Source organism: Ictidomys tridecemlineatus, chromosome 1, assembly GCF_052094955.1.
Source record: "Ictidomys tridecemlineatus isolate mIctTri1 chromosome 1, mIctTri1.hap1, whole genome shotgun sequence".
Classification (NCBI taxonomy): domain Eukaryota; kingdom Metazoa; phylum Chordata; class Mammalia; order Rodentia; family Sciuridae; genus Ictidomys; species Ictidomys tridecemlineatus.
Genome location: NC_135477.1, coordinates 190,330,404 through 190,356,568, shown reverse-complemented (window position 1 = coordinate 190,356,568; position 26,165 = coordinate 190,330,404). Strand labels below are relative to the sequence as shown.

Here is a 26,165-nt window from a genome sequence, read left to right as displayed (position 1 = left end):
GACCTCAGCAAGGTGACAAAAAATGAACAACTCAGTTCTGTGTCATAGGTTATGGAATAAACATACCAAAAATCTTTCTGTCAGGGCCAAAGAACAGGAGAGACTCTGCACTTTGAGAGAGTATCCATCTACAACTCAGAAGTGTACAAAAGTGGACACTGTTTCTCACAGGATTCTGGACACAGATCCATTTCCATTTTAGATATCATACTGTAATCAAATGAGATGGGTATCACTGGAGAGAAGACTCTAGGTCATCAGATCATCAGTAACCCAGAAACTAGAGTCTAAACATTTTTTAAAAAAATTTATTTTGCAGTTTTTCTTTAGCCTAATGCAGGGTTGTGATTTCAATTTTCTTCTTTAGTACGGGGTACTCTGAGAATACCATCAAACATTAAAGGCTTTTGGCTAGAGTAGAAGTAAAATTGCTAAATTTCTGTACACAGATAAGGCTAAAGGATTATTGATATTGTATCACTAATTCTGCCTTTTGTAATAGATGAGGTTTATACAGCTCTTCAATGCCAAAAAATATTTTCAAAATCTCATAAGTACTGTGTGTGTGTGTGTTTGTGTTTATATGAGTGTAGTATTGGTGGTTAAACTGTATGTATGTATGTGTGTGTGTGTGTGTGTGTGAGTGTAGTAGTGAGGGTTAAACTGAGAGAATTATTATTCCTGAGATATATCCTCAATTTTTTCTTTTCTTTTTTTTTAATTTTGAAACAGAATCTTACAAAAATTCTTTGTGGTATGCCCACATTTTTTTAGTTCATATCAAGACCAAATATGCCTGACCCAAAGGCAAAACTTACCTCCTATAGAAGCCATGATTTGTCAGGGGCTAGAAGGAAGTTCTCCTTCAAAGAATAGCCTGACATTTACAAGAAACAGCCCCCTGGGAGACATCCTGCAGCCATCTATCTCCCTGAGACATCCTGTGGCCATCTGTCTTCCTGAAACATCCTGTGGTTATTTCACCTTGTGAAGACATCCAGCAACTGCCAATAAGAGAGCTTCCCCATCCCCAGCATATAAATACCCCTGTGTGAACAATAAAAATTTGCAGCTTGATCAGAACTCCTGTCTTGCTGTCATCCCTCGTGTCTCTTGTCCCTTCATTCCTCCCCAGCTAGGTTTCTCGCCGTCATTGATGTGTCCTGCCAGTCTGGACATTTGGCATCCAACGTGGGGCTCGAGCCTTTGACTGAGGGGGAAAGCCATCCTCCGGGGAGACTTGGCCAAGGGGAGCTCGCGATCGCCTCGGCAGACACGACCAAGAGACAAATCCAGGAGGAGAGTGGGGACGATGCACGGTGAGTGACCCACCATGGGACAAGCAGTCTCGTCACATTATTTGTTTTTGTCAGGCCTCAAGGAGGCCCTCAAGACATGGAGGGGGAGGGGGGCGTGTTAAGAAAAAGGACTTAAAATTATTCTTTTCATACATAGGAGAATTGTGTCCGTGGTTTCCCCTTGAAGGGACCATTGATGGTAAAAGATGGCTTAGAGTAGGAGACTGTTTAAAAGATTATTATGAATCCTTTGGCCCAGAAAAGGTGCCTGTTCCCACCTTTTCTTACTGGAACTTAATTAATAAAATTCTTAAAAGTTCACCTTTTGACAATGGTACCTTAAAACTTGCCAGGATTGGGGAAGAGGCTATGTAAATGACCTCTCATCCCCCCTTGGCATGCCCTTCAGTTAGTATAGACATAGATAGATCCTTCTCAGTCTCCCCAGGACCCTGGAAACCTTCCTGGTCCCTCTCAAAATCCCACCCTAATGAATAAGGCTCCAATGTTTACCAACTGCCTTTATCCAGTTTTAAATCTGGAGACACATTGACCCCTGGGGAGGAGGCTACCTTGGAGAAGGAAGCAGCTCCCTACCATTCAGAAGACCCGCCACCTCTCAGGACCCTGCCACAGCCTATAGGACTTACACATCCACCTCCCTCCTATATCCCTCCTGCCTTTTGTCTCAGGCCCTTCAGGGGCCAACTGCCCCCTCAGATATTTTTTCTCCACTTCCCTTGCCTAACCTGGCTTGCTTTCAAGAGTCTCTCCAACATAGATGGGAACAGATCCAACTTTTAAAAGAATTAAGATCCCTTGACTTTGAGCTTTGCTCATTAGCCTTAGGCACGGAGTCAACTCAAGCTGTCCCAAGGCGGTCTAATACAAAGGCTAAGCCGCGCCATTGGCCTGTTCTCCCCTTCCCAGTCACCCACAGTCAGACAGATAAGCCCGCCCAGGCTGAGGACAAAGACTTAGAGGAGGATCTAGAGGAGGAAGCAGGGGAAACGGATCAAGGGGAGGAAGTGGGGGAAGGGCAAGAGGAAGATCAGGACTCAGAGGATGAGGAGTTCACCCCTAGGCAGGAAAAAAAAAAAAAAACAGTGTCTACAAAAAATTAAGCCTGCATTTTCTTGAAAAACTTAAAAAGTCTTGTGCTCACTATGGCCCCACTGCTCCTTACACACTAGCTTTATTAGAAAGCCACAGTGCACAATGGCTTACTCCTAATGATTGGAAATTTTTAGCCCCAGCTACCCTCAGTGCTGGAGACTTCCTGTTATGGAATGCAGATTTCAAAGAGCACTGTCGGGAAACTGCTCAAAAAGATTTAACTAAAGCCTCCTCTAAAACCTGGACTTATGTTAAGCTAGTGGGCAAAGCACCTTTTGACACTAACCCTAAACAGGCGCGTTTCCCTGCTGGACTTTTGGCGCAGATTCAAATGGCTGGCTTACATGCTTGGAGAGGCCTCCCTCAAATGGGCTCAGCTACCACTTCCCTGGCAAAAATTCGACAAGGGCCTGAGGAGCCTTATAGTGACTTTGTTGCCCGGCTCAACCTCACTGCAGAACGCTTACTTGGACCAAGCAAAAGCGAAAGCACCTTTGTAAAATATCTTGCCTTTGAAAACGCCAAACCAGCATGTCAAGATGTTCTTCGACCACATAGGGATAACAGGTAACTTTCTGACTTTATTAGACTCTGTATTGGGGTGGGTGCAGCCCATGCCATGAGTCTTGCCATAGGTGCCGCCTTTACCAAGGCCTTTTGCAATCCTGGCTCATGTATTTGCTTTACTTGTAAACAACCTGGCCATTTTGCACGCGAGTGTCTGACAGGCAAACAAAGCCTAGGGATAGCGTCTCCCCAAACCAGGGCTAAACTGCCCCCAGCCACCCTTTGCCCTAGATGTGGTAAAGGTCATCACTGGGCCAATGAGTGTAGATCTAAGACAAATGCCCTTGGACAGCCTATTTCTTCCCGCTTCTTGGGAAACTCCTTTCGGGGCCAGCCCCTGGCCCCGACCTCCCCCAGGACAAACCCAGGGGCAATAAGGTTTGTTCCCTCCCAAACTCCCAACCTACCTCAAAATCCTTCTCCATGATTGCCTCCCTCAAACGAGCCACCCCAGGCAGTGCAGGATTGGACCTCTGTGCCACCACCGATACAATATCAGACTCCATGCAAAGGGCCCCAAATAATACCCACTGGAATTATGGGTCCCCCTCCATCTCATATGTGTGCCCTTATTCTTGGAAGAGCCTCTACTACCTTACAAGGTGTTCAGGTCTTCCCTGGCATTATTGATAATGATTTCACTGGAGAAATAAAAATAATGGCCACAGCTATTAATGGAGTTGCAGCCATCCCAGCAGGAACAAGACTTGCACAATTAATACTCCTTCCCTTAGATTCAGGAGGCACTTCCACCACCTAAACCCTACCATGGGGGACTGCTTCCTTGGGCTCCTTTGATGTGTATTGGGTTCAGCCCATTTCTCACAATAGACCCACCCTTACCCTACTTATTGAAGGAAAGGAATTCCAAGGAATCCTAGATACTGGAGCCTATAGCACAGTTATTTCTCAAAAATACTGGCCATCAGATTGGCCCCTCACCCCATCCTTGACTGACCTTAAAGGGATAGGACAGTCAAAAAATTCTCTGGTCAGCTCTAGGGCTCTTAGCTGGACTGATAAAGAGGGTAATAAGGGAACTGTCACTCCTTTCGTTGTTCCTGACCTCCCTGTTAACCTATGGGGCCAAGATATTTTGAGTGAAATGGAAGTTATTCTTGCCAGTCCCAATTCCATGGTGACTCATCAAATGCTTCGTATGAATTTTGTTCCTGGTACATGCCTTGGGAGACTGAGACAAGGACTGGTTGAGCCTATACAACCCATACAAAAAACAAATACATATGGACTTGGGTATTCGGATTTTTAGTGTCGGTCCCTGACTATCCTGTACCCCATGCAGATAAGATTATTTGAGAGACTCAGACTCCTGTGTGGGTGGATCAGTGGCCCCTTACCCAAGAAAAATTGAAGGCTGCCTCCATGTTAGTACAGGAACAGCTGGCAGCCGGCCATGTAGAACCCTCAACCTCACCAAGGAATACTCCTATTTTTGTTATCAAGAAAAAATCAGGCAAATGGCACCTTTTACAAGATTTGTGCGCCATTAATAAAGTTATGTGCCCAATGGGAGCACTACAGCCAGGCATCCTCACACAAGTGGCTATTCCCAAAAACTATTGTAAAATGGTTATTAACTTAAAAGGTTGCTTTTTTACTATTCCTTTACATCCTGAGGATAGACCCTATTTTGCCTTTAGTCTCCCTCACAGGGCCCTATGCAGAGATTTCAATGGAAGGTTCTTCCCCAAGGTATGGCCAACAGCCCTAGTCTTTGCCAAAAATACATCGCTCAGGCAGTAGACCCTGTGAGAGAGCAATGGCCACAAATTTATATTTTACATTATATGGATGATTTGTTAATTGCTGCACCTAATAACCATGACCTTAATAATTGTTACTTGGACCTTTACAAAGCCCTCACTACCTTGGGACTACAGATAGTTCCTGATAAGTTTCAAGCACAGGACCCTTATAACTATTTGGGCCTTAAACTTCAAGATAATTAGATCCAAATTCCTAAAATACAACTACGTGTGGACCATCTTCACACCCTTAATGATTTTCAAAAATTACTGGGGGATATTCAATGGCTAAGACCATATTTAAAATTACCCACTTGTGTACTTTTGCCCCTTAATGATATTTTGAGAGGTGATTCCCACCCCTCATCCCCTCAAAAGCTTACTCCTAAGGATGACAGGCATTAAACCAAGTCACAGAAGCCATTGCCCAACAGTTTGTTACACAAATTTCTTATAACCTTCCTCTGGTTCTGGTTATTTTACACACTCCTCATACACCCACAGGAATATTTTGGCAGCAGGATTCACATTTTAAAAATAAAGGCTGCCCTTGCTTTGGGTCCATTTACCAACCACATCCTCCAAGGTTATTACTGTTTATCCTGCTCAGGTAGCTTCTATTATTATCAAAGGTCGCTTGCTTTCTTGACAACATTTTGGCAAAGACCCTGATAATATTTTAATTCCATATACTAAGGACCAAACCCAATTTTTACTACAGACAGGGGATGAATGGGGTATTGCTCTATCAGGCTTTTTGGGAACAATTCATAACCACCTCCCCAATGACCCCCTTTTACATTTTGCTCAATTACATCCATTTATTTTTCCCAAAATTACTCAAAAGGCTCCCATTCCTCAAGCCCTTACTGTCTTTACAGACGGTTCCAGTAATGGCTGTGTGGTCTTTGTTGTCAATAACCAGCTTACCACCTTTGATACTGTCTATCAGTCAGCACAGCTTGTGGAATTGTTTGCCATAACACAAGTTTTTATAACATTTTTTTGATAAGCCTGTTAATATTTATACAGACAGTGCCTACATTGCTCATTCTGTGCCCCTGCTGGAGATTTCACCCGCCATTAAGGCTTCTTCCAAAGCAGCCTTTCTGTTTAACCAGCTTCAGCATCTAATTCAGGCCAGAAAACACCCATTTTTTTTTAGGACACATTAGGGCACACTCTGATCTTCCCAGCCCTCTAACACAACGTAATGCCCAAGCTGATGCGGTAACTCGTTCCATCTTTCCAATTTTTGTTGGCTCCGTTCAAAAGGCCATGGAGTTACACAATCTTCACCATTTAAATTCCCAGAGCCCTCAATTACTTTGTAAAATTACCAGGCAACAGGCGTGAGAAATAGTAAAAGCATGTCCTGCTTGCGCTGTATCCCTCCCCATTCAACACTTGGGCATTAACCTCCGAGGATTACTGCCCAATCAGGTTTGGCAAATGGATGTTACTCATTTTCCTGAATTTGAAAAAACCAAATATATACACATTTCTATAGATACCTTCAGTGGCTTTATTTTTGCATCACCACATTCCGGAGAGGCTACCAAAGATCTCCTTTCTCATCTTGTTTCAGCCTTTTCTGTAATGGGTAAACCAATACATATTAAACAGATAATGGTCCTGCATATACCAGTGCCAAGTTTAAACAGTTTTGTGCTACCTTACAAATGTGTCATACTACTGGAATTCCATACAACCCTCAGGGCCAAGGCATTGTGGAATGTGCCCACCTTACCTTAAAGACTTGGCTAACCCGCCTTAAGGCTTTCGCCCTTGTATTTACCACTCCCAGGGATCACCTTAACCATGCATTATTTGCCCTTAATTTTCTTACCCTAGACAGTGAAGGCCATTCAGCTGCAGACAGACACTGGCATCCCTCGTCCAATTATGTTCACCCACCTGTTATGTGGCGCGATCCCCTTACAAATAAATGGAAAGGCCCAGATCCTGTCCTCATCTGGGGATGAGGCTCAGCTTGTGTTTTGGACCAAGAGCAAGCAGCCCCAAGATGGTTACCAGAAGGCCTGGTTAAACTGGTTAATGACTTACCTCAACCCAGGGACAGAGACCCTCCCCCTGAGGACAAATTTTCCTCTTTTTCAGGTGCAGCCAACAATCTGTGTGAGGATCCTGCTTAAGGCACTTCTGTTGAACAGGTTTGTACACGGATGCCTTGGCCCTCCACCTTCCAACATCGTGGAGTACCTTTTTGGCCCCCTCTGCGAATGCAAGGGAAGATCTTGGACTCAGGCTCCCACTAGTTGGCCCAGACTGCTGACTGCGTGACTAAGGTGGCTTACCTCCATGCCGAGGTTGACCATAAACTTGGAGGAGTTCATCAGCCTAATGGGTATGTATTATCAAGCCAAAGATTATTCCCCCCAGTACAAGTAAAGCTCTCCAAAATTGTTCTGCAACTTGCACGCATACCCAGGTGATGCATGTCTCTTGTTATTCGTCGGCCTCAACTTGTGTTAACAAACAAGGAGAACAATTTTTTGAAGCCACCCTAACTAAAACTCATGCAGCAGGGGGGACCACTATTCATTATACCCCGTTCTCTTTGACTGGGGAGGAGAAGGCAAACACACCAAGCTACAGTCAGCTGGATGCCAAGGGACTGTTGGTAAATCCTCCTGCTGGCCCATTAAGGCCCCTACAAAGGTCTCTGATGGTGGAGGACCCACTGATTCTGTCAAGCATCTTCAGATAATCAAACTTTTGAAACCCCAAATCCCTGAGCTCATATATCATTCCTTAATGCTGCCTAAATCCCAGCTCCCAGATTTAGATACCAATACATTAGATATTTTGGAAACTACCTTCTCCTTGCTTAATAATTCCAACCCCACCCTTGCTGGTGATTGCTGGCTCTGCATGACAACAGGGGCAATCATGCCTATGGCAGTTCCTATTAATTCTATCATAGACAATGATAATACATGCCAAACCAGATTTCCTTTTAAAGTACAGCCTATAAGCACTTTTACATCATGTCTTTTAGGCATGATGCAGAATAATACCTATGATATTGATGTTGGAGATACTTCCTTTGGAAATTGCTCAAAAGTACAAAATTATTCCTCACCCACCCCATCTCCTTGTCCCCCCAATGGCACAGTTTTTATGTGTGGAGGAAACTCAGCCTTCCCCAGGCTTCCAGCAAATTGGACCGGTGGCTGTGTTCTTGCCTTATTACTCCCTGATATAACTATTGTCCCAGGAGAAGAACCTCTATCTATTCCTAGCCTAGACACCTTAGTCAAAAGATACAGGCAGGCAATACAGGCCTTACCACTCCTTGCCAGCCTTGGAATAACAGCTGCTGTGGGCACAGATACAGCTGGCTTAGGCATGGCTATACACTCTTACCGTCGCCTGTCTCAACAACTTACAGATGATGTACAAACTCTATCAGGAACCATTAAAGATTTACAGGACCAAATAGACTCCCTGGAAGAAGTGGTCTTCAAAATACATGAGGCTTATATTTGCTGACAGCTAACCAGGGAGGTATTTGCTTGGCCCTAGGGGAACGATGCTGCTTTTATACCAATAAATCAGGCATAGTACGGCACTAAAATTAAGCAGCTTCAAGAAAATCTAGAAAAGAAATGAAGGGAACTATTTGAAAATCCCCTCTGGACTGGGCTTAATGGATTTCTACCCTTCCTTCTTCCCCTATTAGGCCCTTTGTTGGGTTTACTTTTAATGGTGTCCATAGGACCCTGCATTATAAACAGGCTGGTACAATTTATTAAAGAACAGATTAATATTTTGGCCTCTAAGCCCATACAGGTCCACTATCATCATCTGGAGATGGAAGACCATGCTGCCAACATTTAAAAGGATGTTCCACCCTTCTCTCAGGCTTATTTCTTAAGTTTACATCCCCACAGATCTCTCTTTCTTATATAAAAGTATAAGTAACAGCTCTAACCAAGCATCTTCTGCCATTGCCATAAGGGTTAACTTATCCCTCCTCCATGGACCCCTCCCGTTGGGGGAGGATGCACCCATGGAGTGAGGACGTTAGGCCATAATAACAGAGGGTGCAGGAAGGACTGCAGGAGGATGGATCCATGGATCCCCTAACCCAAGACCTCTGAGTGACACACTCTGGTGCATGGCAGTTGGCATGCTTCTTCCTCAAAACCGTCTCCTCCAAAAACATGCCAAGGCCACAAAATCTCCTAGTAAAGATGCTCGATCGGATCAGGAGATATTCTAAGGCCTCCTAGAGGAACAGAGCCTCTATCACCCCCTAAAAAACATGGCCAATAAGGTATGGTCAAATATTTTATATAAGAAAGGGGGAAATGTCATGGGCTAGAAGGAAATTCTCTTTCAAAGAATAGCCTGACATTTACAAGAAACAGCCCCTGGGAGACATCCTGCAGCTACCTATCTTCCTAAAACATCCTGCGGTTATCAGGATCATCAGACATCCTGCAGCTGGCAGTTTTACCACCCACATCCAGCAACTGCCTATAAGAGAGCTTCCCCATCCCCAGCATATAAATACCCCTGTGTGAACAATAAAAGTTTGCAACTTGATCAGAACTGCTGTCTTGCTGTCATCCCTCGTGTCTCTTGTCCCTTCATTCCTCCCGCTGTTCGCTGTCGTTTATGTGTCCTGCAGGTTGGGACAGATTATATCAAAAACCTGTCTTCATCCCTAGAAATTCTTTCTTCTGATTCTTTAGTTCTGTTATTGAAACTTTGAACTGTAATTTTCTATTTAATTAACCGAATTCTTTCTTTATTTCCTCTGATTTCTGATTGGTTCTTTTTTATTTCATCTATGTCTTTGTCCAATTTCTTCTACATATTATAATGTGTGTTTCTAACTTCTTTTATTGTCCATCCGTATTCTTCTGTGTCCTCAATTTTCTTAAAAATCATCCCTTGAGTTCTTTCTCCAGCTGTTTAATTCTGCCCCAGTACACTGTTCCAGACCATAAGAATGTGACTGAGACACTCATCGTTGCACAGCTCCTGAAGGCTGTGTCATTCCTAAGTGCACCTGACAAGCATCCTGGCACAAATCTTTCACTGTTTTCTGTTAACAGGGCACTGCGTTGCAAAACCTGAGGCGATCTTCAAGCTGGAGCAAGGCACTGGGCCTTGGACAGTAGGCGAAGCCCCGCACCAGTGCCTCCCAGGTCAGTCAGTGCATGCTGTGCAGGGAGCCACGTTGAGCTGTTTTCATCTGTGTTTCCTCAGGTCCCAATCCTAAGGAAGCGGGTCTTGTGTGTCAGCCCCTTCCTTTGTACAGTCTCCAAGGAGTGCTCTCTCATGTACACCCAGGTTTATGTTCTCATAATGAATACTTCATTCAATTTTCCCAAACCCCCAACCCCCATATGGATCTTCTTGATATTTTGATTGGTTAGGTACTTTTTGTAAATTCTCATTTTTTCTTTTTTCCTCCATCTTCATAGCCTCTTTTTCAAGCATTCATTTTTGTGCTGACTTTTTCAGTACTTGTTGTTGATCTCTCACAAACACCATCATTTTTATAATTGTGGGAACAACAGTAGTAAATAAAACAAATGAATCTCTCAATAGAGCTTACATTTTGTTGAGACTGAAATTAAATAAATTTATATTTGGTATTAAGAACACAAATAATATTTTACCTGGATGAGAAAAAGAAAAAAAATAGGAAAGGTCTAAAAAGAAGGCAGCTTCAAGGGGGTTATTATTTATTTACTTGAGCTTTTTTGAGATGACTATTTTCTAAGGTGTTATTTTAGGAAAGTTTTAAGGAGATAATTATTTGTTTGCTTTAGCTTAATTTTGAGATAACTATTTTCTAAATGTTGTACATGCTACAATAGATGGATATAAAATCTAGACTTGAGAATGATCATTGTATTGAAGAAACAAATTTTGAAATCAGCAGCTTAAAACAAATATTTAAATAATGATCATTACAAGGACTTAGGGAATTGATATGGAACTGCAAAGAGAGACCAAGAATCAAGCCTCAGGTGGCATCAGAACCCATGTGACTGAGGAGAGCTGGCACAAGAGCATGCAAACGGCTGGCCCTAGGCTGAAGTTGACAACTAGAGGCCAGGTGGCTAAAGGCTCAGATTTTGTGTGGGAGTTTTATTTCTAGTTAGCCATTTGCCTTTCTCTTTGTGGATATAATCCTAGAATAATGAACACAATTAATTTGTATAGGACATTCCATTTTCTACCAAATCAGAGGCAGTTGAACCTTTATGCACAAAAGAAAAGTCTACCGAAGCAGTGAGTTACCAAGCTGAGTGCATGTGCCTGAAACTAAGGGGAAGTGCCAGGGCTACTGATATCTGAAGTACCAGAAAGACATACATTTCAAAGATGATGGGCACAGTGTGTATTGGAGAACCAAGTGTTTAGTGCCATCAGGAAACATACTGCAGATTTCTGTACCCTTTATGGTTAATTCAGGTAAAATTAGGTCTTTGGAGGAAACGATCTTCTAGTGTAGGGAAGAAAGCAATTTGTGCTTGTACAGCTCCCTAGATGTCTATCTCCTTTCCCCTGGAGGAATAAAGACTAGACAAACACAGATACCAATCTTTTTGTGGTCAGGTGGCAGACAAGTGAACTGTGCATGCATCCCAACAGCAGGTAATCCTGGAATTCTTCCATTTCATATCTGAAAGAGCAGGGAAGTCAGAGGAGATCACCTCCATTGTCATCAGAAGAAAAAACTAAAGCAAACAAATAGATAAAAGAAATGGTAGATGAAAAGAACTCTGTTAAAAGTCACAGCTAAACAGTAGGTTCATGTTTTAACTAAGTGTATCTGCATCTCATAGAACAACTTAGAGCAAACAAAGGCAAACATCATATGTTAGTATAAATTAAGTTACTTTTTTGCCATTCCTTCAGTAAGGACAAAGTCCCGCAATTCAATATAATTATTTTGCAATCTTGTATCATCAGGATAAGGAGCTATTTTACCTTTGTTTTAGAATTCTGTAAGAAAGTTTCACGTGTTGTTAATGAATATGGTGATTTGTATATAATTTTAGATGTCCAGAAAGTGAATGGTCTGAATGAGACCAGCCAGGAAAAGCAAGAGAGACATTTCTGGCAAATTGGACTCCCCAACAGCAGCACCTCAACTGAGGAGAAGTTCACATTAGGAACAAGGTTTAATTTGAGCTCAAAGCAGGTTTCAAGTCTAGCTCCAAAGAGTGGGCCAGAGGGGCTTGATGTGTGATAGAAGGAGCTTCTCCCTAGTGAGCTTGAGGAGGTGCAGGCTGGAGAGGAGCCTAGTGGTCTTAACATTCCTTAAAGAAACCTATCATCAAAACCCAAATATGAATCACCACTCCCCCCGACACCTGTCTTCTGTTAGGTGGGCCCTGGAATGTACATCAACAGTCATCACAGAGAAAAGAGGGCCAAGACTAACTATAGAGGCTGGACAGAGGATGACCCAGGAGGGTTTCCCTGAGGATGGCCCACAGGAAGCAAGTGTGAGGGCTGAGGGAAGAAGAAGGTAGTGCCCTGGGAAGTGGAGGTGGGATCGAAGGGTCTGAGGAGATATCACTGAACACCTTTTGCTTCATTGTGATCCACATTTCTTTGTTTCCTTTTTGAGCACAGGGAGGGTGAAAGATTCTCCTGACATCTGGTTTCAGCTGGTTTCTGCTCTCCCTCCAAAGAGAACCTGAGGGCTGTCTCAGCTCACGGAGAATCCCTGTCCTCTCTGCCACCTTCTAGAAGCCACAGACTTGTTAGATGGTCTGTGTTTAGTTAGGCATGTCCTCTTTCATCCATGACACCAGGTGGAAAGTGTGCCTGCTGGCCTTCATGCAGAACACAAAGGCAATTGATGAGGTCAGAGCCCTTGTAATCCAATCTTCTCAGCTCTGAACAATGCTGCACAAGTATATGAGCTTTGGGGGAATGTTCTGGAACCAAACCATAACATTTAGGAAAACAAAACTAAATAAGAAAATCTTTCAGACCAAGGGTTAAGCAAAGCATTCTCATATTTGACAAAGAAATGCAATCTAGAAAAGGAAAGATTAATAAACTGGTAAACTTCTGCTCAACCAGTTCAGTGGATAAAAAGACAAGTTACAGATGGGCGTGGTGATGCTTGCCTGTAATCCCAGTGGCTCTGAAAACTGAGACAGGAGGATCATGAGTTCAAAGCCAGCCTCAGTAAGTTAGTGAGACACTAAGCAATTTATTGAGACCCTGTTTCAAAATAAAATATTAAAAAGGGGGCTTGGAATGTGGCTAGTGGTTAAGTGCCCCTGGGTTCCATCCCCAATACCAAAAATAAACAAATAAATAAAATAAATAAAAATAAAAAGACAAGTTAGAGAATGAGATAAAAATGCAAGCAAGTGGCCATGCCAGTCTTCCCAGCTACTCAGGAGGCTAAGACAGGAGGATCACCTCAGTCTCAGCTCTTAGTGAGACTCCCCGTCTCAAAAAATAATAATAATAAATATAAAGGACTGGGATGTAGATCAGTGATAAAGTGCCCCAGGTTTAATCCACAGTATCTACACATTAAAAAGAAAAAAAGAAAATGCAAACCACACTTTGAGCAAAGGACTACTACCTTGAGTGTTTAAGGTATTCTTAAAACTCTACAATGATGAAAACAGATAGGCCTTTCAGAGAATGGCAAAAGAATTGAGGAGACTTGATTAAAGAGAGTATAATATAAAGGGAGATCATTCAACATCCTGGGGATTCCTGAACTAAGATGAGTGAGCAAATGGTCAAGCCAAGAGACAAGTGCACCCAAGGCCCAGGACAACACTTAGCAAAGAAAAATAAATTGTCAACACACAGGAGTTTGGATGATTCCCCAGAAATTCACACTAAAAAATCCAAAAGCTTACACACTGCCTGAGTCTAGTCAAGCAACACTGGTGAGATGATCAGATGATACAGAGGAGGGCAGCATCAAGGCTGTCAGCGGTTAAGGATGTGGCAAGGCTGGTGAAGGGCAAAGGTGGACAACAAGAGGAAGAGAGGGGTGGCTCTCAACACTGGAGGCCTTCTGCATCCTGACTGCAGCTGTGAGCACCTGATAGAGCCACAACACAGGGTTTCAAGAGGTCAACAGGGAAGGCTGGGTAAAGGGCACAGAGGTCTCTCATCGCCATTTCTAACTTGGTGTGTAACTGAAATTACCTCAATATAAAACATTCAATTCTTTTGAAGAGCTCAGGCTTCAGGACAAAGCTAGATGACTATGCAAGTCACTTCCCTGCTCATGGGGTGAAAAGGATTGAATTAGTTAGAGCTGAATGGTCCAAGAACAGAGCTTAGTGCAGAGGAGAGCTCCCAGGTGGCTGTCAGAGATGGGCCTTCTTAGGGTGCTCTCTTTTTTTTGAACTCTTAAAAAAATCATTTTATTGATCCTCTACCATACAAAATTTATTCAAATTACATCTATTTGAAGTGGTAAGATCACAGCTAGAGAACAGGTCACCTGTATTGAATCTATTTACAAAATCCATCATAAAAGCTTTTGTGTTGTTGGTATTTTCTTTTTAACATTATATTAATATATTTTCTTCTGTAAACTCGTGTACAACACAAAGATAAACTGATTTGTAATTTGCCTACTCCAAGTCTTGGGAGAAATACTTCCTTTTTTCAAAATAGCATACCCCATATGAAGAAACCCCCTCACCCTGACACATGCCACCTGACCTGCTCCATAAGGCCCCTTCCTCCACATGCTCTGCCCCCCTCTTGGCCCAGCATGCAGAGTTCTTCCTTCCTCTTTCCTAAAAACTAAAGCTTTAAACACTGCAATTCTATTTATAGATCCACACATATGAAAACAAGAACCACATGAAATACAAAAACAAGGTAATATTCTTGAAAAACTACAAACCAGCTAGGAAATATTCTGGTAGGGCTTACAAATTAATTACTATTTTGTACAAAATTGCTAAATAATGAAAAGGTGAGTCAATTACATGTCCACTCAAGTAAAGCGATTGCTATACATAATTCTGTACATATGAACACATGCCTAACACTGTTTGACAGCTCATGTTTTGGCTGCTGTACACTCTTATTTTCTAAGGCTCATGCAGTCATAATCCACACTTGTAACTTTTAGCCAATTTTTTAATTAATTTATTTCAATTAGGTATATATGGCAGAAGAATGCATTTTGATTCATTGTACACAATTACAGTACAACTTTTTATTTCTCTGGTTGTACATGATGTAGCATCACACCATATATACAATCATAGATGTACCTAGGGAAATAATGTCCACTCATTCAACCATTTTTTTCTGCCCCCATGCACCCTCCCCACCCTCCCTCCCCTTTGCCCAATCACAGTTTCTCCATTTTGCTCATGCCTCCCCTAACCCCATTATGGATCAGCATTCACTTATTAGAGAGAACATTCAGCCTTTGGTTTTTTGAGATTGGCTTACTTTGCTTAGCATGATATTCTCCAACTCCACCCATTAACCTGAAAATGCCATAATTTTATTCTCTTTGAATGCTGAGAATGTTCTATTGTGTATGTATACCACAGCTTCTTTATCCATTCATCTATTGAGGGGCATTTAGTTTGCTTCCACAGTTTAGTTATTGTGAATTGAGCTGCTATGAACATTGATGTGGCTGTAATAGTATGCTGATTTTAAGTCCTTTGAGTACAGACCAAAGAGTGGGATAGCTGGGTCAAATGGTATCTATGATATTTTTCCTTTTACTGACATGTATTCTCAATTAATTTAGCATGATGACCATACTAAATTTTATACTTAATAGACATGGACATTCATGTTTTATTCCTTACTTATGAAAACACATTATATCTCCAATACTTATAATTTTTTCTCTACTATCAAGTGGTATTTACACATTTTTTAAATTTTCTTTTCATTGTTGATGGACTTTTATTTTCACTTATTTGTAAGTGGTGCTGAGAATCGAACCCAGTGCCTCACACATGCTAGGCAAGTGTGCTACTGCTGAGCCACAACCCCAGCCCCTGTATTAACACATTTTTTAGCACCAATTGATTTCCAAATGCCTCATGATGGACAATTCTCTTTGTTATATCAGGTTGTAGTGGCACACCCTTTCTCCATAGAAAAGTCAACTGGGCTTCTCCAGAAATCTTCGCCATGGCTGATTTTAGGACTGTCAGGAAAAGAGTCTCTTTAAAGGGTTTAATGTAGGTAAACTTCCAATTTTCGTGTTGCCCTGTTTTACTTGGCCACTGGCTGGGAAGAAATATGGAGAAAAAGCTCTCCCCTTCTCAGGTGTTGTTCTTGAAACTTGCATAAATAGTGAAATAAAGAAAAAAGAAAGAAAAAAACTGCTTTTATGTGAACTTCTGCAGACTGTAAACTTCTGAGCCCCTCCCCTTATATGCTGGGTATAAAATTCTAAAACTACCTAAACTTGAGATTCAGGGGATTGACTGATTACAGCAGCAGCTGTGCCCTCTGAACCTGACTGCAGCTAAATAAAACTGTTTCATGCTATCTTCGGTGCCTTGCCTCATCTGTACCTACAACAAGGTTATACATTTCTTTTCTTCCTTAATTTCTACATTCCTCTTGTAGATGGATTAAAGGTGTATACAGATAAAAGTAAACAAAGAAAAGTAATATCTGTTCTTATTAATGATAAATTGACTAATTATTATACCCTACCTCAAATCTCTCTACAACAGGTTGAGTGAGCTACAATTGTCCTGGCACTAAGAGACTATTTTCTACTACTTTAAACATTATTACAGATTCTTATTATATAACTAAACTTGTTCCTCATATTTTTATAGCTATATTATGCCCTCATTTGGATTCAAAGTTACTATCTCTTTTTTTAAACCTTTTAAACTATTTTACAGTGTCACATGCCTTCTATCTTCCTCTCTCATATACACAGCCATACCTTGATTCCTGGACATTTGATGGAAGGTAATGCTCATACAGATAAAGCTGTGAAATCCCTTTGTTCTTTATTTTCAGATACTGTAAAATATTATGGATTTTTTTCATCAAAATGCTTGATCACTAAAAAAATGTTTTCCATCTCTTCTCAACAGTTCATGCTATAGTCAACAACTGTTCTCACTTTTCGAGACCCCATGTAAAACTCTGTAAATCCACAAGTCCTATGTTCTAATACACTTTGACAAATGAATGCTATCCATTTCCCTCTTTTTCATTCTTACTTCTTTCTTTTTTTAAAAATATTTTACTTTAGTTGTTTTGGACACAGTATCTTTATTTTATTTTTATGTGGTGCTGAGGATCAAACCCAGTGCCCTGCATGTGCTAGGCAAGCACTGTACCACTGAGCCACAACCCCAGACTCCTTACTCCTTTCTTCACATTTTTATTTATACTCTTTCTAAGTTCATCTGGGTTAGTGCCCAAAAGTCTAATAAGGTATCTATTTACATTTCTCATTTATTACTTTGTTTTGCCACCATGGACAAGCCTATTCATTTTAAATGGATATGCCCTACATGTATATCTCATGCTTTTGCATAATTTTGTAATCAATAAAATATAATTTTAAACTATAAAATTTGTCATAATCCTACCAGACAGGCTTTGGTTAAACAAACACATGGCACTCTTAAAACTTGCCTTAAAAAAAGGAAAGAAAGGGGATCTAGCCTCTCTCATATTAATAATGTTTTGGATGTTGTTTTATTTATAGTTAATGCACTCAACATGCAACACAAAGTTTATATTGGTTATCACAATTGGTTATATGTTTTGGATAGACATTTTATTCCCAAACAGCCATCACGAAAAATTTATGTAATATATAGGTTTCTACCAGACTCAGGACAACAAGATCCTATGCCTCTGATCACACAGGGGAAAGGATAGACTGCTATGCTTACACCAATAACCAGTTTGGATTCTAGCTTGGTGTGTGAGACTTATCAATTATAAATGGAGATCAGAAGCCTGATTCCCAAGTCTGTTTGATTGTGGATGAGGAGAATCCCACAATGATCACTCTCCTCAAAATAAAAGATATACTGAAAGAGGATCCCAAGATACTAGACTTCCAGTAACGTGAGGGGATATAAAATCATTAACAGCATCAGTGATAGACCCAGCCTGATTCCCTCTTAAAATTGGGAGACATCTTGCCACAAAGCCATGAAAAGCTAATTTCGGCTTTATTATAAATTACTACAAATTCCAAACTTGCTTGGAATGCCTGCCTGTACCTTGAACTCACCCATGCCTGGCTCTCTCTGACCAGATAGCAGCTCTCTCTAAATTTTAGTGACACCTCACAAATCTTGGCCTTCCCTGGCCAGATCACAACCTTCTCTGAGGCTATAATGACCTTCATAAATTCTGATCTTGGGGCTAGCAAAAATGTAAACTAGCCTTTGTATTATGCTCTTCGGAGTTTTGTTATCTGTAACCTCCCTTTGTGTAACTTTCTGGGCCATTGGCTCCTGCTGTGTATCTGTGCCTCCTGGGGAGTTTCTGTCCCTGATGAAGAAGGAAGTGAGTACAGTGTAAAGCTGGGCTGGAAGAAAGCTTCAGTGCTGTCTTGTTCCCACAGTTTTTGGTGAGAGAGGCATCCTGGCCAGTCAAAATAATAAGTTTGCTTTAATTTGATTTTAATTGGAGTCAGTGGTCTTTTCTTTGCGTCCTGGTCTAACAACAGCTCCACAGTTGTTGGCTCAAATGGGGTTAAAATGTACTTCAGAAGACTTGTTACTTCTTTGATTGCTAAACTCAAACAAAACTCTGTAAATGCTTTAATCTTAATGATAACATTGTTCTGTTGTTGTACCTCAGCTGTGGAAATTCAGTACAGTCAGACTCCTTGACTTCCAAAATTCATCATAATATTTGGGTTTACTTGGCTAAAATTGTTATATACCTACAAAAATATCTCATGGTATTCATTGTTGTCTTAGCAGACTAACTGTGTTCTTACTATCCCCACAGGATTTAATAGGCCACCATCCAGTGTAATGTACCTATAAAGGTCTATTTCCCTAGATAAAAACTGTGATAATTCAGTAAACCTTCTCTCTAAGGCAAAACTTAACATTTTCCTTAGTGAGTATCCCTGGAATAGCTGTTAGGGCTTCCAAAACAACTAAAAAACTGGCTTGTGCTATGATAAAAAATTATACCTCTATGGCAATTAATATGCTTAATGTAGAACAAAACAACACCATCAAACCATACTTGATAATCAGGCTACAATTGATTATTTTTTATTATTACATTATAAGGATGTCAGGAGTTCATTAATATGTGTTGCTTGAATTTAAGTGATAACAGTAATTCTATTTCAAAGGAGTTAGATTACTTTAAAGATATCATTGATGAAGTCTGAAAAGACAATTGCTAAGAGCCACAGCCAAGTAATATGATGCATGGCACTTTTGGTTGTAAGGTGACGCCAGCTAGCCATTGAGATGATATGATTATGTTAAGATTTACATTCATATGGATATTGGACTCCTGCTGTTCACCTTGGCCTGCTATGGGACTCCTGGAGAGTTCCCATTGGTTGGGGAAGTACAGTAGGAGGGAATTGCCGGGGAGGTCCTTGTCCCAGGTTCTGGTAGAACACAACCGCGTGTGGGGACCGGCTTGCTTCCCTGACGTGTACGGGGTATTGGCGGCATTTTCAAAAATAAAGTTTTGTTCCTGCTTGAGTGGCTCATGATTCTGTGCCTAGCCAGACTGCGGCAGACAATGGAGATTTAGATTTATTAGATTGGCTTATTTCATGGTTACCCAACTTTACTTGGGTCAAACAATTATTCATAGGTGGCTATTTACTAATGCTGGGATTGTTATTTTGTGCTTGCTGTTCTTAAAGTCTACCCTATTATTTTTTGCCTCCACCAGCATTAAACAAAAAACAAATATTATTCATCCAAAAAGGCCTTAAAAAACAAAAAGGGGGGGGAGCTGTAGGAGTCCTGTGTTTAGGATTGGGGTCCCTGAGCCAGCTGAGGTGGGGGCTGAGTTGGGTTCACATCACTAGGAATGCACTCCAGTCAGAGCAGGAAGGAGTCTAGAAGGAGAGTGTGAAGGAAAGAGGAGCAGCATTGGGAAACCACCTTGCTACAGGGGCTAGGATAGTTGTTCTATCCCTGTCTTCCAGTGACTCCCCTGGTCTGAGAGAGGCTTCACCGTGCATCTCGGGAATCTCAGTGCTCCAGATCTCAGTGTCCTGAAGGCCTCACATATTCATTCTGTTTCAATAAAGCTGGTCCCTCCCTCTAACCTGCACAGCAACATCAGCTCTTGCTCCTGTGTTCTGACCTGGATCATCAGTCCTGCCCTGGGGCCGATGACCATGCTTCTCAGCTATAAGCTGACCCTCAAGAGACAGGAAGAGGCCTGGGAGGTAAAACTTTGGCTGGTTCCCAGGGTCTTTTCTCTCCCAGAGTTACTGCAGTGAATAGTGAGATGGGGAGGGGGTCAGAAGCCGATGTGTGTGTATATGCATCATCCCTATGTACACAAGTATGCCAGTGTGTGTGTGTGTGTGTGTGTGTGTGTGTGTGTGTGTGTGTGTATGCACATGCACACACACACTCACAATAGGGCATGAGAATACCTATGTGTGGATGTGTTTTTGTGTTTGTGACTGTACATGAGTGTGCCTGTGCTTTGTGTCTACATGTGTGTGTGCACTGCGGTGGGTGTTTGAGCATGTCAGTGTGAAATGTGCCTGTAGTTGTGTGTGTGCCTGTGTTTTGTGAGCAGGTGTGTGTCTGTGTGTGAGTGTTCACGTGTGTGTGTGTGTGTGTGTGTGTGTGTGTGTGATTGGCCTGCTGTGTGTACTCTCCAGCTGGACCCAGCCCCACACCTAAGTGTCTGCTCACTGCCTCTGGCTCTGCAGCTGGCCTGGAACAAGGACTGCATTGTGGGGATGACTTGGTTAATCCTTGAAGCCAACAAGTTGGACCCTGAGTCTACCTATTAGGCCAGGCTGCGTGTGTGGATGGCCATGCTGGAGGATGACGTGACTGAGGAGGAGCATCATGAGAGCCAGTGGGGTGAGTGGAGCCAATCTATGTGCTTCCCCTCGCTCCAGTGAGGAGGTGGGTCCACATGGATGCTGCTCATCCACAGCCTTGACCTCCACTCTTCTGTCCATCCCACCTCTCCACTCTTCACCCCGAGGCCCCTTTTCCTGCAGTCTGAGATGTGCAAGGGGAAACGTACCCTGAGCATGAGCCTGAATCTAGTGGCTACCACTGGGAGTGAGTGGGATCTGGAACTCTATGCCAGGCTAGTGCTCAGTCTCCTTAGTGAGGGTGAGGCTGAACCTTGTGCACAGTGGTGCTGGGAAGGCTCAACGACCTGACCACCAGCCATGTGGCAGAAGGAGGGGTGGGCTGAGAGTGAGACTCACCCCAGGGACTTCAGCAGGCTTTGCACTAACCTCTGAGGCCATCCCAAATTCTTTCCTCTGGCCCAGGAAACTGATAGGGGCCCTTTGTCAGGTGGGCTTGGGGGGAATCTCTTCTTTCCTGCCTACAGGCCTCCTGGTCCTATCCTGAGCTGGCTAGACAGCACTTTTATTGCTATGCCTGTCTTTCTCCTTCTGACTGGCCTGACCTACCTCCTGTTCAAGCACCAGGTAGGTGGCTACTGTGTGTGCATGAGCCTTTACGCTTGTCTATCAGTGCATGCACACACAATGTCTTAGCATGTGCACGTGAGTACGTACATGTAAATGTCTTAGTGTATGCATGTTTTAGTGTGTGTGCACGTGTGTGGGCATATCAGTCTGTGCATGTGTAGGAATGTGGTGTCTGGGACACAGGGCCAACCCCCCTGCTCTTTTCCTTCCCTCTCCATTGTCTGGTCCTTAATATAGTAGGATTTTCAAGTGTCCATACTGGGCCATTGTGTGTCCCCAAATTGACAGGGGAGAGGAGAAAAGGGGGTGCTGTGGTAAAGTTGAACATGTAGCCAGCTTAGTCTCCACCAACTTTGGACAGACACAGAGTCCCTGAAACTCAGGAACCTGAGGTCCTTGTCTCCTGGCACTGGGGATTTTCCTTGGTTTTCTCATCTGTTCACATGTTGTATGGAAGTGCTATTTGGGGCAACTGAGCTGCACAAGACCCTGTTCTCAGTCCTGGCAGATGCCTCAGAGAGCAAGATAAGCCCCCACACCTTATGTATCACATGTAAGGTTATGAGGTCACAGGAGACTTATCTGGGACTGGGGAGGAAACTGTCCAGCTGCAGACAAATGGTGGAAAGAACAAGAGGGTTGGACAAAAGTCAGGAGGGGATGGAGAGGATGTCAGCTTCTCCTTGGAGCACTGGAAAAGCACAGCATGTGATGCCATGCCAATTGATTCATATATTTAGAATGGACCACTGAGATATGGGTAATTTGACTGAGCGAGGGTGAGGAGACAGAACACCATGGAGGGAGTTGCCAGTGTCTTAGGCAGAGAAGCTGGGATTTGAGTGGTGTCACCTGAGGTGAAACCCAGGGGCTAGGCCCTGGGAAGTGAGGGAAGGTGAGCTGAGCCCTAGCCCAGCCCCAGCTCCAGTTCCATTCTTGAGGGGAAAACTAAACTTTCTCCGGACTAATCTGTCTGCTCTGCTACTGGGGGAAATGTTCAGTTCAAGGTGCATATTGTGGGCTGTCTGCATTCACCCCATCTCTTTCCATCTTTTCACCTCCTCCCTCCCAATGGTCTTTGTCCTGTGGCTCTGGGGAAGGGTCTTGGACTTGTACTCCCTGTGTGGCCCTAACAGGACCCCTGACTCCTTCTTTGGTGGACACCATGAAGTGCCTGGCCCCTTCTGGGGCCCTGGGTAGCTCCCTGGTACCACTGCACATGATTGCACCATGTATTTTCCCGATGTGGGCCTGTTGGGCTCCCACAGGCCACAGGGAGGTGAGAGAAACCTGGAGGGCCACATCAGATCATCTTTGTAGTCCCCCACTGCTGATGGGTTGGCAGCTCATGCTCCCTGAGAGGAGGTGGGGAGAGGAAAACCTCCCATGGTGGTCTCTGTCTTTCCCTTTCAGTGTTGTGTTCCTGCCCAGGGTCCAGGCCAAGCTGATCCTGCTCTTTCTCAGGGTCTCTCCTCCTGATGTACCAGAATCTTGCTCCACCCTGTGGCCAGGGATGTCCCCTTCACACTGTCTCCAGCTTAGTATGCAAAAACACCCCTTTTCCTCTCAATAGGAAGTCCAGTTTTCTGTTGTCCAAGAGTATAAGTTGTAGCTCAAAACCGGGCACGTGGCTATGGAGAGAATCCCTCTCTTCTCCAAGCAGTGGATGTGACTGTCAAGAGCCCAGGCAGCTGTTCTGTCAAGAGGATGCGTGCACACACGTATGCACGCACGATGCACGCATGCACAGACGCACTGGAAACTACTTCTGTGCAGTGGGTTTCCTGAGGCCTAGAAGTTTCAGGCAGATGGTGGAGAAGCACGTGTCTTCACTTAGCTGAGGACCTACCTTCCGAAGGCTGCCTGGCCTGCTCTGCTCCTGGCCAAGAAGCTTTGTCGCCCTCTGGGATGAAGTCCCTTCCGGCTTTCCACTTTGTGGTTCCTGGTGAGGATGTGAGGCTTCCCACAAAGGCAGCCTTGTGCTCACCACTGTGCTCCTGTTGGACATTGTGGATCCCAGTGGAGAGCCTCATGTAGGGAGGGCACCAGTGTGTCCAGCAGTTTGTGGGGTGCAGCACTGGCTGGAGTGGTGTCATGGGACCAGAGCTGGGTAAGTAATGCATGGGGAAGAGGCAAAGTGTGTCTCTCTCCCTGTAAGGAGGTTCATGGATGCGCCGACCCTGCTGAGTCCTGTTTGAGATAGGAACTTTGCTGGATAGTTCTTAGGGAACCAGGAGCAGGGTGGGGTAGGAGGTGGGAGGGTGGAGGTGGGTGAGGTAGGAGCTCTGTGGGGTAGGAGCTGGGTGGGATAGTGCAGGGGAGGGGATGCCCTGTGCTGTCCCTAAGAGGCAGTGACTAAAGGGGTGACTGTGCTGAGGCTTGTGGGGGAAGGGTCCTGGCTGGAGATCTTAAGGGACCTGAGCTGGGTGGGGTAGTGTCTGGGGAGGAGGGGCACTGTGCCTGTTGCCACTAGGCATTATTTGGTAACATTCCTGGGCAAAGCCCCACCCTCAACAACAGGCGAGTGCATGAAGCACATGAGCTTGGGCGGGCATATTGCAAACTGTTTCTGTGCTCTGAGTCTCCAGGCATCCAGAAGTGGCCAGTAGACAGTGGAGAAGCATGTTCCTTAAGAACCTGAGATCCTTCGTGCTGAACCTGGGAGCAGAGCCTAGGTAGGGAGACCTCCAGTGTCCTCAGCAATGTGTGGTGTATGGCCCTGGCTGGAGAGGTGTTGGGGGACCAGACTGGATGGAGTAGGTGCTAGGTGTGGTAGTGTGTGAGGAGGGGGTACGCTGTTTCTGTAAAGTGGTGCCTGGAGAGGAAGCTCATGCTGAGGCCTTTGGGGGCACCGCCCAGGCTGAAGAGGCTTCAGGGGAACCGAACTGGTTGAGGAAGTTGGTGGGGAGGGGGCACACTGTGTTTTTACCTGTGAGGAGATGCCTGGAGGGGGCGCTCTTGCTGAGGCCTGTGGGAACAAGGCCCTCACTGGAGAGGTGTTAGGGCACCAGGAACTGGATGGGGTAGTACATGGGGAGGGTACTTGCTGTGCCTGTCGCTGCAATGCAATGCCTACAGCGGGTGCTTGTGCTGAGACCTGTGGGGGTGCAGTCCTGGCTGGAGAGTTATTGGGAGACCAGAGCTAAATGGGGTGGAGCTTGGTGGGGTAGGAACTTTTGTGGGGAGAGGTGCACTGTGCCTGTTCTTGCTAGGGGGTAGCTGGAGGGGGCAGTCGTCCTGAGGCTTGTAGGGGCACAACCCTGGCTGGAGAGGTCTTAGGGGACCAGAGCTGGGTGAGGTAGTACCTTGGGAGGGCTGAACTGTTTCTATAACTGTGAGGTAGGGCCTGGGAACATCCCTGCACATAGCCCCGCCCTCGACACACATGTGCATGCAGTTTGCACACATTCACTGATTCATGCAGGGACTTATCCCAAACTGCATCTGCACAGTGGATTTCTGGGCAGCCTAAAAGTGTACTGCAGATTGTGGAGAATCATATATATTCGTAAAATCAATAAGTGTAGAAAAGTATTTCCTAGTAACCCAATATCAACTTCTGTTTAAAATTTTAGCAAACTAGGAATAGAAAGTAAGTGCCTCAATCTGACACAGGGAATCTATTAAAAACTTATCAGAAACACAATACTTAATGACAATAGACTGAATACTTAACCAAATTCTCAGAAACAAACGGGGTTTTGTACATATCATTTCTTTCCGTTTGCTACTAAAGAGTCTGTTGATGTACTCAAGTTAAGGGGGGAAAAACACCAAAACTCATACTAATGAAAAATTAAAAAATAAATTAACTTTATTTGCAGAAAACATGAACATTTATAGTAAAAATCACTGAATCTTTTTAAAATGTCTGGAAGTAATAGTAAAATTGCAGGATTCAAGATCAACATACAAATAAAAATCAATTGTATATATGGTAGAAGTGAATGTTCATAAATAGAGATTTTAAAAAAAAGATACCATTTTGTTGTGGGTCTATAGCTCGGAAAATACTCTCAACTGAATTTTTTCCAAATTGGAGAGTCTTTATTTAGCTAGCTGGTGACTGCTCCCTGATGAACCCAAACTGTTTCTGGCAGGAACAGTACGGGGTGCAAGTTCTATGGGGTTTATAAGGGGAAAAACAACATCCTCGAAAATGTAGATGCAAGCAAGCAAGGAGGACACAGAAACTAAAGTTAACAATCAGCCACCCAATGCATATAACCACATCCTTGTTTCAAACACATGCAGTACAAAAATAAACAACTTTTACAAGAAATAAGTTATATAACTGGGGTTACATTTTGGAACTTCCAAATGGAGTCACTTAGGCAAGGTTTTGTTTTGTTTTGTTTTGTTTTTAAGTTGTCAATGGACTTTATTTATATGGGGTGCTGAGAATTGAACCCAGTGTCTTACAAATGCTAGGTAAGCGCTGTACCACTTAGCCACAACTCCAGCCAAAGGCTAAATTCTTTTAAGTACAGTCAGGATAACTCAACATTATTTATCCTATTATCTAATCTTGTCTTATCTATTAATATCCTCCATTTTATAGGGTGCTTATTGGGCTGATCCATAATCTAAGTTGGGCTATAACAATTAAAGAAAGCATCACAAATGTAATGTGTGTAGGAATAAATTTTACAAACCTCATTCAAGGAAGCAGGGCTAGTGGGACTCAGTGCGCAGTTGCGGGTACGCCTACTGATGAGGTCCCCTTGGAGCTTCTGTTAGAGGTGCCTGGGCTTCAGGGAGTATCTGGGAAGA

At 43.5% G+C, this 26,165-nt stretch overlaps 1 long non-coding RNA gene across 2 annotated transcripts; it reads left to right on the top strand.

Annotated features, from left to right (window-relative positions):
- The first annotated feature begins 1,021 nt into the window (after window positions 1-1,021).
- LOC144364848 (uncharacterized) lies at window positions 1,022-24,426 on the top strand. 2 transcript variants are annotated; one of them, XR_013422939.1, is made up of 7 exons: window positions 1,022-1,319; window positions 2,740-2,981; window positions 6,869-7,115; window positions 9,838-9,930; window positions 19,902-20,147; window positions 20,646-23,502; window positions 23,981-24,426. It is a non-coding gene; the product is annotated as an uncharacterized LOC144364848 (long non-coding RNA). The 2 variants fall into 2 exon arrangements; XR_013422938.1 differs by lacking the exon at window positions 23,981-24,426 and having other exon boundaries at window positions 20,646-23,624.
- The last annotated feature ends 1,739 nt before the right edge of the window (window positions 24,427-26,165 follow it).